Source organism: Apium graveolens, chromosome 11, assembly GCF_009905375.1.
Source record: "Apium graveolens cultivar Ventura chromosome 11, ASM990537v1, whole genome shotgun sequence".
Classification (NCBI taxonomy): Eukaryota; Viridiplantae; Streptophyta; class Magnoliopsida; order Apiales; family Apiaceae; genus Apium; species Apium graveolens.
Genome location: NC_133657.1, coordinates 13,014,188 through 13,023,646, shown reverse-complemented (window position 1 = coordinate 13,023,646; position 9,459 = coordinate 13,014,188).

Below are 9,459 nucleotides of genomic sequence, written 5' to 3'. Positions count from 1 at the left end.
GTTAGTCTCCTCCTCTAGGACATCCTCAGTAGGGTCATCATCTGAATCATCAATGGGTGGCCTCTCTGGCTTGGGAATAGGGTCACGCTCAGGGACCATGACATCATCAACATAATCAATCTCCCTCCTAGGCTCCACTGGTACCTGACACAATAGGCAATGTTTTACTAACTTAGAGTGGGAATTCTCTTGAGGGTAAAACTGTCAAGACTACCCGTGTAGCCTGACGATGAACTCGACTTGAGCTCTAATTGATGATTTTATTTTTCCTATGTCTACGTATTTTATGTCCTATCGTTTCCAAGATTTGATAACCTAAGGCTCCGATACCATTTCTGTGGTGCCCCAAAACCCGGGGTCAGGAATCTCGGAGGCCACGTCGTCTAAACTTTTACAACCACACAACTCACACTACAATATATAAATACTCACGCCTCACGACCCCACACTTATCACACACACACACACAGGTTATTGTCTTGGGAATGAACCATCATATCTAGAGTACTTTCAACCATCAAGTAATAATTATTACAACCCAAAAGTAATTTAATCTTACCGGGGAGTAACCTTTAAGTAAAGCTAGTCCTCCGACCAAATATACGTTTTTTGTTTATTATCTTACATAAGTCATACTTATAAATAAGCCGAATTAAAAACAACTGAAAACTAATCCAGCTTATTCGGACTACCTGTGGTACAACACCAAACAATCTACAGAACAACTGGCCATTTCCTACCTGTTTCCTGACTGTGGTTCTCATGGCAGGCATCTTGATTCACTGTTGTGATGTGTCAATTTAAGAAAACAAGTGTGAACTATAATGCCCAGCATAATAATGTACAGTATGGAATTGACTGTATGATAACATCATATATGATAATTATGTTTTATTCGAAAATAGTTTTCCTTGGTGATACACACTTTCTTATGAAAATAATTCTTTAAGGGATTTTATTATCCTGCGAATAACTGAATAGTAATCCCAGCACCTAGGCTTGGGTTACGGTATTGCATCACAATTCCAATTGGAAGAATTTGGACATCGGTTGGAGCCACCACATACGACGATCAGTCGTACTGCGATAAAAGTAACCTTTTCTACTAGTAGAGGGACGACATCTTCACATCTCGGTTATCACCCTTGCCGTATACGGGCTATGTGTCCTTATTTCGGGTATACACACACTTCGCAGATCCATAGGTACATATTGTACCTTCTCCTACGGTACCAGTAGTCTATCCAATACACGAAGTACTTGGATCCTACCCCTCCCTTGTCATTTAGGAAATCCTATCATATCTCGAGAACTCGAACCACATCGAAGTTCCTCCAAGTGTTTTGCTTGTTGATAGGCATAGCTTTACTGTATATATATATGTACTTCCGAAAGTTTCGGAGGAAGTACTAAGGATGTGAGTTGACCGTTGTCAACAGATAATTAAATAAGGGGGAAAAAGTTTCTCCTTGAAACTATATTCAAAATATTAAATAAGTCGGAGTAACATTCTCCGATGATCTGAAATTACTAGAATGATTTTCCGAAATCAGAAAGTATGTTTTAAATATGATCTATGATTTTTAAATAAAAAATAAACCCTTTAATATATAATAATTAATTAAATGATAATCGTTAAATAATTAAACCTCGAATGAGTTTACTCTTTAAAAGAGTATTTAAAATAATATTCCTCAACTAGTTTATGTCTACGCAATTAATAATCTTTAATGATTAATCAAGTTTGAAATAAATAATTATTGGGGTATACTACTCCCATGATAAAAAAATAAGTATATAGTATTTATTATTTGAACAATAAAATATAGTTGAGGGAATATGATCGTTGGGAAATCGTTTTAATAAAAGTTTGAAGTATTTTAATGCTTCGTAAGTGGACGTTGAGTCCCTTTTAAAACGTACTACTATGGACTTATAACCGTCCCATAATATCACCGGAATGATTCCTGGGTTTTATCTTAAATCCCGACCGACTCTCGGTCTTATATAATACGTCACGCTTAAAGCGGAATAACATTTCACGATATATACTTATCATACAACATCGCTACATTATGCAAAAATTCAACAACTACGTATCATGGCAAACATGGTATTTATGCAATGATAATAAAACAATCCTTTCATAACACAACAGTAAATGGAGTTGGATTCGTAAACTTGCCTGGGTATCTGGAGGTGGAGGATGCTCTAGGTTCTGCTCGGAAATCTATAACCATAAACACAATTCACTTCGTTAGGTCCCGTTTTAATTTACGGTGACTTGCACTCATGTGCTACTTATTATGAACCCTCTCAACTTATACTACCCTTATTATTACTTGAAGTCATTATTCACATTATGATCGCTTCATTTTTCTAAGTATCTTAGGTTTATTCTAATTATCGTCGCCGACTCCGCTTATGGATTCCCACGGTTTCTACTCGCGCGGTCTCGGCTCCGATATTTTTATAAAATTGAGAAATCATTATTTTTATTTGAAATTTTTATGGAAGTTAGGAAACTCAATATGTTACTCTCTGTAAAAATGTTATGATTTATGAACACTTTTAAGTCGATCCTTTATATTTTCAAATTTCGTGATTTGTAGCAGTTTTTGTCGCGTAAATCACTTTTACTAAAACGACCATAACTTTTGATCCGTAAATCGGAATCAAGCGATTCAAGCGCCTAAACGATTCTTATAACATTGTATATCACAATAAATGGTTATTTTTCAAGAAACTATAGTTTTTATGGGTAAAAAACTAAGGTTATTATTTGTTGTATTTATTACTAAGGTTCGGGAGCTCAAGGCCTATAATGGCTGCTCTCGTGTTTCGTAGCTTAATTCTGCCATTACGAGATGCCTACGTATCTCTATGAATTAGAGAATCAAGCCAAAAATGTAGTTCTGATCTGTAGGGTGGGGCCCCTTATATAGATGTGGGAGTCCTTGAATTAGACTTGGTATAAGAGACTTGGTGGTCAAGTCTCTGAATTAGGATGGACTTAGGAGTCCCAGGAAGTAGGAAGCTGATTCCTTATCCTATGAGGTTCCTTGGAGGCCAATCTACAAGGATTTATATCCCCACTAGGACTTATCTTAATAGTTGTTTTTCCCCCTTATTAATTAATTACGAAATTAATAAATAATCAGGGTTTTGGGCCTTCTTTGTTCCATCAGGCCTGATCTGGTCCATCAGGCCTGATCAACATTTTAACCTTTCTGGTCTGAATATCATACATCTTCTTATTGGGCCTAGCAGATCACACCTTGTATAATCAATGTAATATTTAATTATACAATCATGATTTATTTATCCCTATCATTTGCCCCCCAACTTTTGGGAAACAGAGACTAGGTTTCACAGAAGTTAAGTTCATTTGTTCCCTTACAGGGTATCGTTTTTGCGTAAAGTGTGGAGCGACCTACACATTTACTACGATTTACTTTTATCCCTTTTTATTTAGAAATTATCTTAATTTTCAGGAATTTTTTTCTTTATTCTGGGATTTTTCCTCAATTTTCTGGAATTTTTCCCTTTATTCTAGGATTTTCCCTTAATTTTCTGGAATTTTTCCCTTTATTATGGGATTTTTCCTCAATTTTCTGGAATTTTTCCCTTTATTCTGGAATTTTTCCTCAATTTCTGGCTTAAAATTAATCAGGATTTATACCAAATCGATCAGATTCATGCCGAATCGATCAGGATTCCTGATCGATTTCGATCAGGATTCTGATCGAACTAGCCCTCAAAGTAACACTTTAGTCGACAGTATCTTCGACCAGGATCTATGCAGAATCGATCAGTATTCCTGATCGATTTCGATCAGGATTCTGATGGAACTAGCCCTCAAAGTAACACTATATTCGATGGTATCTTCGACCAGGATTTATGCAGAATCGATCAGGATTCCTGATCGATTTCGATCAGGATTCTGATCGAACTAGCCCTCAATACGCCACTCTAATCGACGGTACCTTCGATCAGGATTCTTCTTTTTGTCGATCAGGACTCTGATCGAACTAAGTGAATTTCTACCCTCCTGATCGAATAAAATATCGATCAGGACTCTGATCGAACTAAGTGAATTTCTACCCTTTTGATCGAATGAAGTATCGATAAGGATTCCTTTCTCTGTCGATCAGGACTCTGATCGAACTAAATGAATTTCTACCCTTTTGATCGAATGAAGTATCGATCAGGATTCCTTTCTCTGTCGATCAGGACTCTGATCGAATCATTTCTTTAAAATTCTGGTCAATTTTTGACCCTTCAGTTTCCATCGGTGCTTCTAGATTATTCCTGACACTTCTTGATAATGGGCTTTTTTAAGTTGGGCCTGGCTATATGGGCCTAAAAATGCCTCGTATTCCGATCTTTTCGCTTATATAAGAGAAGTGCGAAGTGAGAACCCTCACTTCACTCCTCATTTCTCAAACCTCCTCTCAAAATTCTCTTTAGAGTTCTCTCTTAAGAAGGCGATTTCCGACGACTTCAGCCAACGCAGCTCCACCTTTCTCTAGTTTTTTCTGGGTTTCAAGCATTCATCCGAAGCATATCAATGGCGGATCGTGACTTGGCTCGTTTGGGGAAGATGAATGTTTCTAAGAGAGGTACAAACATTCAAATTCAATCTCCGTATACTTCCTTAATTGATATGATTAACTCTAGAGGTGATGAATATCCTTCTCTATCTGAATTAGATTCGTATAACCATGGTAACACCTTTCATGAGTTAGAGGATAGAATTGAGTCCCTGAATACCCTGTATAAACTTCCACCTTATCTTAGGATTACCCCAGCTGCCCCCGGGGATAGGACATGTAACTGGGATGGGGATACCTTGTTTATTTATCGAGGAGCCCTGAACGCGGGTCTTAGGTTTCCGTTTCACGAATTTATTCCTCGTCTGCTTGCAGATGTAAAAATTAACCCTTGCCAACTTCCCCCTAATGCATGGAGGAATATTCTCTGTTTTATGGTTCTTTGTCTTAGAAATAATTTTCCTCTTTCTGTAGCTGTCTTTAGGAAAGTTTTTCAATTTTATAATAGCTCCATGAGTCAACCGGGCTGGGTTTTAATTCGTCAACGGGCCAAAATTCCTCATATTTTCGATAGCAACTCCATACTAGAGAACAACCCTAAATGGAGGGATGAGTTTGTTAAGCTGACCTGGGCCGGGGGTGATTGGGCCACACTCTTCCGTAGGCCCTTTTGCAAAGTATCAGATGGTAGTCCTGGTAGCATCAGATTAACTGATGAAGATGAGGTGGCCTATCAAGCCTTAATTTCAGATGATGGGAAAACAGACACCTAGACCCTTTTAGAGGAGTTTTCCTTGAAGAAAGTTGGTCTCTCTCAGGCCAATGATAAAGGTAAATTTATACCTGCGTAGCTATTTTTCCTTCCCTTTAATTGCAATTTTATTATCTTCTGAAATTTAATATTCCTTCTACTTTTTCTTTCAGCTTGTGAGGCTATTAATAACGTCAACAGGCCCAAGGAGGGGGAATCTGGCCGCCAGAAGAAGGCCAAGCTAAACAGGGACCCCAGGGGCAAGCCTGATGCTCCTGCTTTCCTTAAGCCCCACGTCCCTGTTGTGGAGCTGGGGGATGACGTGGATCCTCCACTTAAGGCACACTCCTTCAAGCCTAACTGGGGCTTTAGGAGAAGTGACACGGTGGTTGGATCCACCAAACATGCTAAGGATTGGTCGTACCATTCCATCACTCCCCATGACTTCACTGACATCGTTACGGGGAGTGACATCGAGACTATTGAGCTTCTGGGTTCTCAGGCCCAAGCTGCGGTAACTTTCTACTCTTTCTTTCTTTTTTAAATTCCAACTTTCTCATATTTCAATGAACTTGTGTTAACTCATATTTCTTTGCAAAGTAACCCCTATTTCCAGGCGGCCCTCCATCAGGATAGGTCCTGGAAGGGTAACTCTGATGAGTTTGAGAAGGAGATGAAGAAATGGGAGGAGAGAGCTAAAGTCCTGGAGAAGAAGTTGGACACGAAGAAGGAGGAGCTGGCTAAGGCTCATTCCGAGCTGGTGAAACTTAGGAGGGATAAGGAAAAACTCATCGATGACTACATGGATTCTGACAAGTTTAAGAATCCTATGGAGATTCATGATGAGGGTCTTTACTCCCTTCAGTTTACTCAGGGATGGGATGCGGCCGTAAAGGCGGTTTCTGAGAGGCATCCAGGCTTAGTCGATCATAAAGACTTTATAAGTCCTGAGCAGGCTGAAACGGAGGACAGCATAGATGCCCTCTTAACCTCCCTTAAACCAGATGATTGCATCTTGGATCCTAACACTACTTCTCCTCCCGCTTCTCTTGCGAAGGATGCTGAAGGTGCTGATAAGGAGCAAGGGAATGAAGGCTCCCGCATGGAGGAGTAGTTTTTCTATTTTGTAATTTTATCCTTAACTTATGTCTGAACTTTGTTTGTATCAGAACTTATTACCCTTCGGGGTTATTTCATATGTTGCTTTCCTTATATGCTGTTTTCCTTATTCGCATCTTTCTCCTTTATCTTTCTAATACTTAATATGCATTTAAACTTGAACTAATTGGCCCTTTGAGTTGTGCAACATGCACTCTTATAAAAGAATCCTTGAAGTCTTCTTCTTTCAATGATCAAAGCATGCTTTTTTGTTAAAACCACACAAGGTATTATCACAACTTAAACATCCATAGGTCGAAATAATTTCAAACTTATTAATATGAAGTATAGTTTTCCAAAACCTTACATAGTATGGGTTCGACCCTTAATAATAATGACTCGACAATGTAAATTATACTGGAATATAAAATCCTACGCAAGCAAAGCTTCAAGGTGCTTTTCAACCTATTTGTCATCTTGACAAGTGAGAATCGTACCCAGTTGCCCTACACATAGTAAACCTTCAGGTTTTATGCATGCTAGGTTCTCGGGACTTCAAAACCATCCATAGTCTCCAGCTTGTAGGTTCCTCTACCTTGAACACTCTTGACTTTGTATGGCCCTTCCCAATTCGGGGCAAGCTTCCCTTTCTGTCCTACACCAGAAGCTTTTATCTTCCTCAAGACTAGGTCGCCTTTTTTGAAAAATCTTTCGTTAACCCTTAGGTTGTAGTAGAATGAAGCCTTTTTTCTGATATTCCACTATCTTTGCATGTGCCTCATCTCGCACTTCATCAATTAAGTCCAGAGCTAACCTTTGTCCTTCCTCATTTTCCTCAGCATTGAAAGCTTGAATCCTGGGAGAGGAATGTGATATCTCCACGGGAACAACTGCTTCTGCCCCATATGCCAACATGAAGGGAGTTGCTCCAGTCGTGACTCTACAGGTAGTCCTATAGGCCCATAATAATGAAGTATCTCATCCACCCAATTATTTCTTGATTTCTCGATCCTCTTCTTTAGTCCATCCAGGATTATTCGATTTGCTACCTCCACTTGCCCATTGGCTTGCGGGTGAGCCACAGAGGTGAACCGTAACTCAATTTCATTTTCTTCACAGTACTTCTTGAATTCCTCGTTGTTGAAATGTGTTCCGTTGTCGGTGACTAGGATACGGGGAATTCCATACCAGCACATAATATTTTCCCATAGGAATTGTGCAACCTGCTTAGTTATGATCTTGGCCAAGGGTTTGGCTTCAATCCACTTGGTGAAATAATCAATGGCTACAATCAGAAACTTCCTTTGTGTCGTGGCCATTGGGAAAGGCCCAACTATATCCATTCCCCACATAGCAAAAGGGATGGCTGAGTTGATGAAGGTCAGCATCACAGGGGGTTGTCTAACAATAGGTGCATGCTTCTAACAATGGTCACACTTCTTCACATATTCTTTGGCATCGACCATCATTTTTGGCCAATAAAAGCCTAAACGGGTTATTTTATGAGCTAATGCTCTGCCACCCAAGTGTTGTCCACATATGCCTTCATATACTTCTTCAAGAGCCAAACGTGTCTCATCAGGCCTGAGACACCTGAAGTAAGGAACTACAAAAGATCTTTTATACAAAATCCCATCTATTAAAGAGTATCTTAGTGCTCGAACAACCAATTTTCGTGCTTCAGTAGCATCGTTTGGTAACCAGCCGGTTTGAATGTGAGCCTTAATGGGATCAATCCATGATGTCCCCAGCCCTATAGGAGCCACAAGCTTAACATCTATGCTCCGTGTTTTCAAAACGCGGAAGTACACACTTCCTGCACTTTCTTCTATCTCAGATGAAGCAAACTTTGATAATGCATCTGCCTTAGCATTTTCCTCCCTTGGAATGTGCTCAACATGGCATTCATTGAATTAGGTCATCAAAACCCTTACTAGGCGGACATACTTAGCCATCGTATCATCTCTCGCCTCAAATTCTCCCTTTACCTGGGATATGACCAGCTTCGAGTCTCCACGGACTTTTAAGTTTTTGACTCTAAGTGTCCCTGCTAGGCCGAGGCCAGCTATCAGGGCTTCATATTCTGCCTCATTATTTGTGGTTGGGAAGTCTAATTTCATGGCATACTCAATCAAGAACCCATCAGGGCTTTGTAAAACCAATCCTGCTCCACTTGAGTTTATTTTTGATGCTCCATCAAAATAGAGAACCCAATATTCTTTCTCCTTATCACCCTTCTTTTTATCCCCATTATCAACTTTCTTATCTTGGGGTATGGTATCTTCCTGCCCTCCGACTTCTTGGTTAACTATGGTACATTCCACCACGAAGTCAGCTAATGCCTGGGCTTTTATTGCCGTCCGTGGCTTGTACTTAATGTCGAACTCTCCCAACTCTATTGCCCACTTGATCAACCTCCCACTAGCTTTGGGATTATGAATGATATTTCTCAGAACTGATTTGTCAGCACCTCAATCTGATGAGCCTGAAAGTAGGGACGCAATTTTCTTGAAGCCATCACCAAGGCTAGAGCAAATTTCTCAATAGTTGAATAATTCAACTCAGCACCATGCATAATTTTACTGACATAGTATACGGGTTTCTGGACTTTCAGTTCCTCCTTAACCAATACAGCGCTCAAGGCACTCTCTGAAACAACTAAGTACAAGAATAAAACTTCATTCAAAACTGGCTTGGCCAACAACGGGGCCTGGGCCATATATTTATTTAACTCCTCGAAGGCGTTCTGGTTTTCCTCACTCCATACAAAGTCCTTAATGTTTTTTAGTGACTTGAAGAATGACAAGCACTTATCTCCTGACTTGGAGATGAATCGTCCCAGCGCAGTAACCCTTCCTGTGAGCTTCTGAACATCCTTGACAGTTTTTGGTGGCTCCATGTCCAGGATCGCCTTTATTTTATCGTGGTTAGCCTCGATCCCTCTCTTGGAGACCATCAATCCCAAAAAATTTCCAGATCCTACTCCGAAAGCACACTTTATAGGATTTAACATCATCTTGTGGTACCTCAAGACCTCAAAAGCTTCCCTCAAATGGG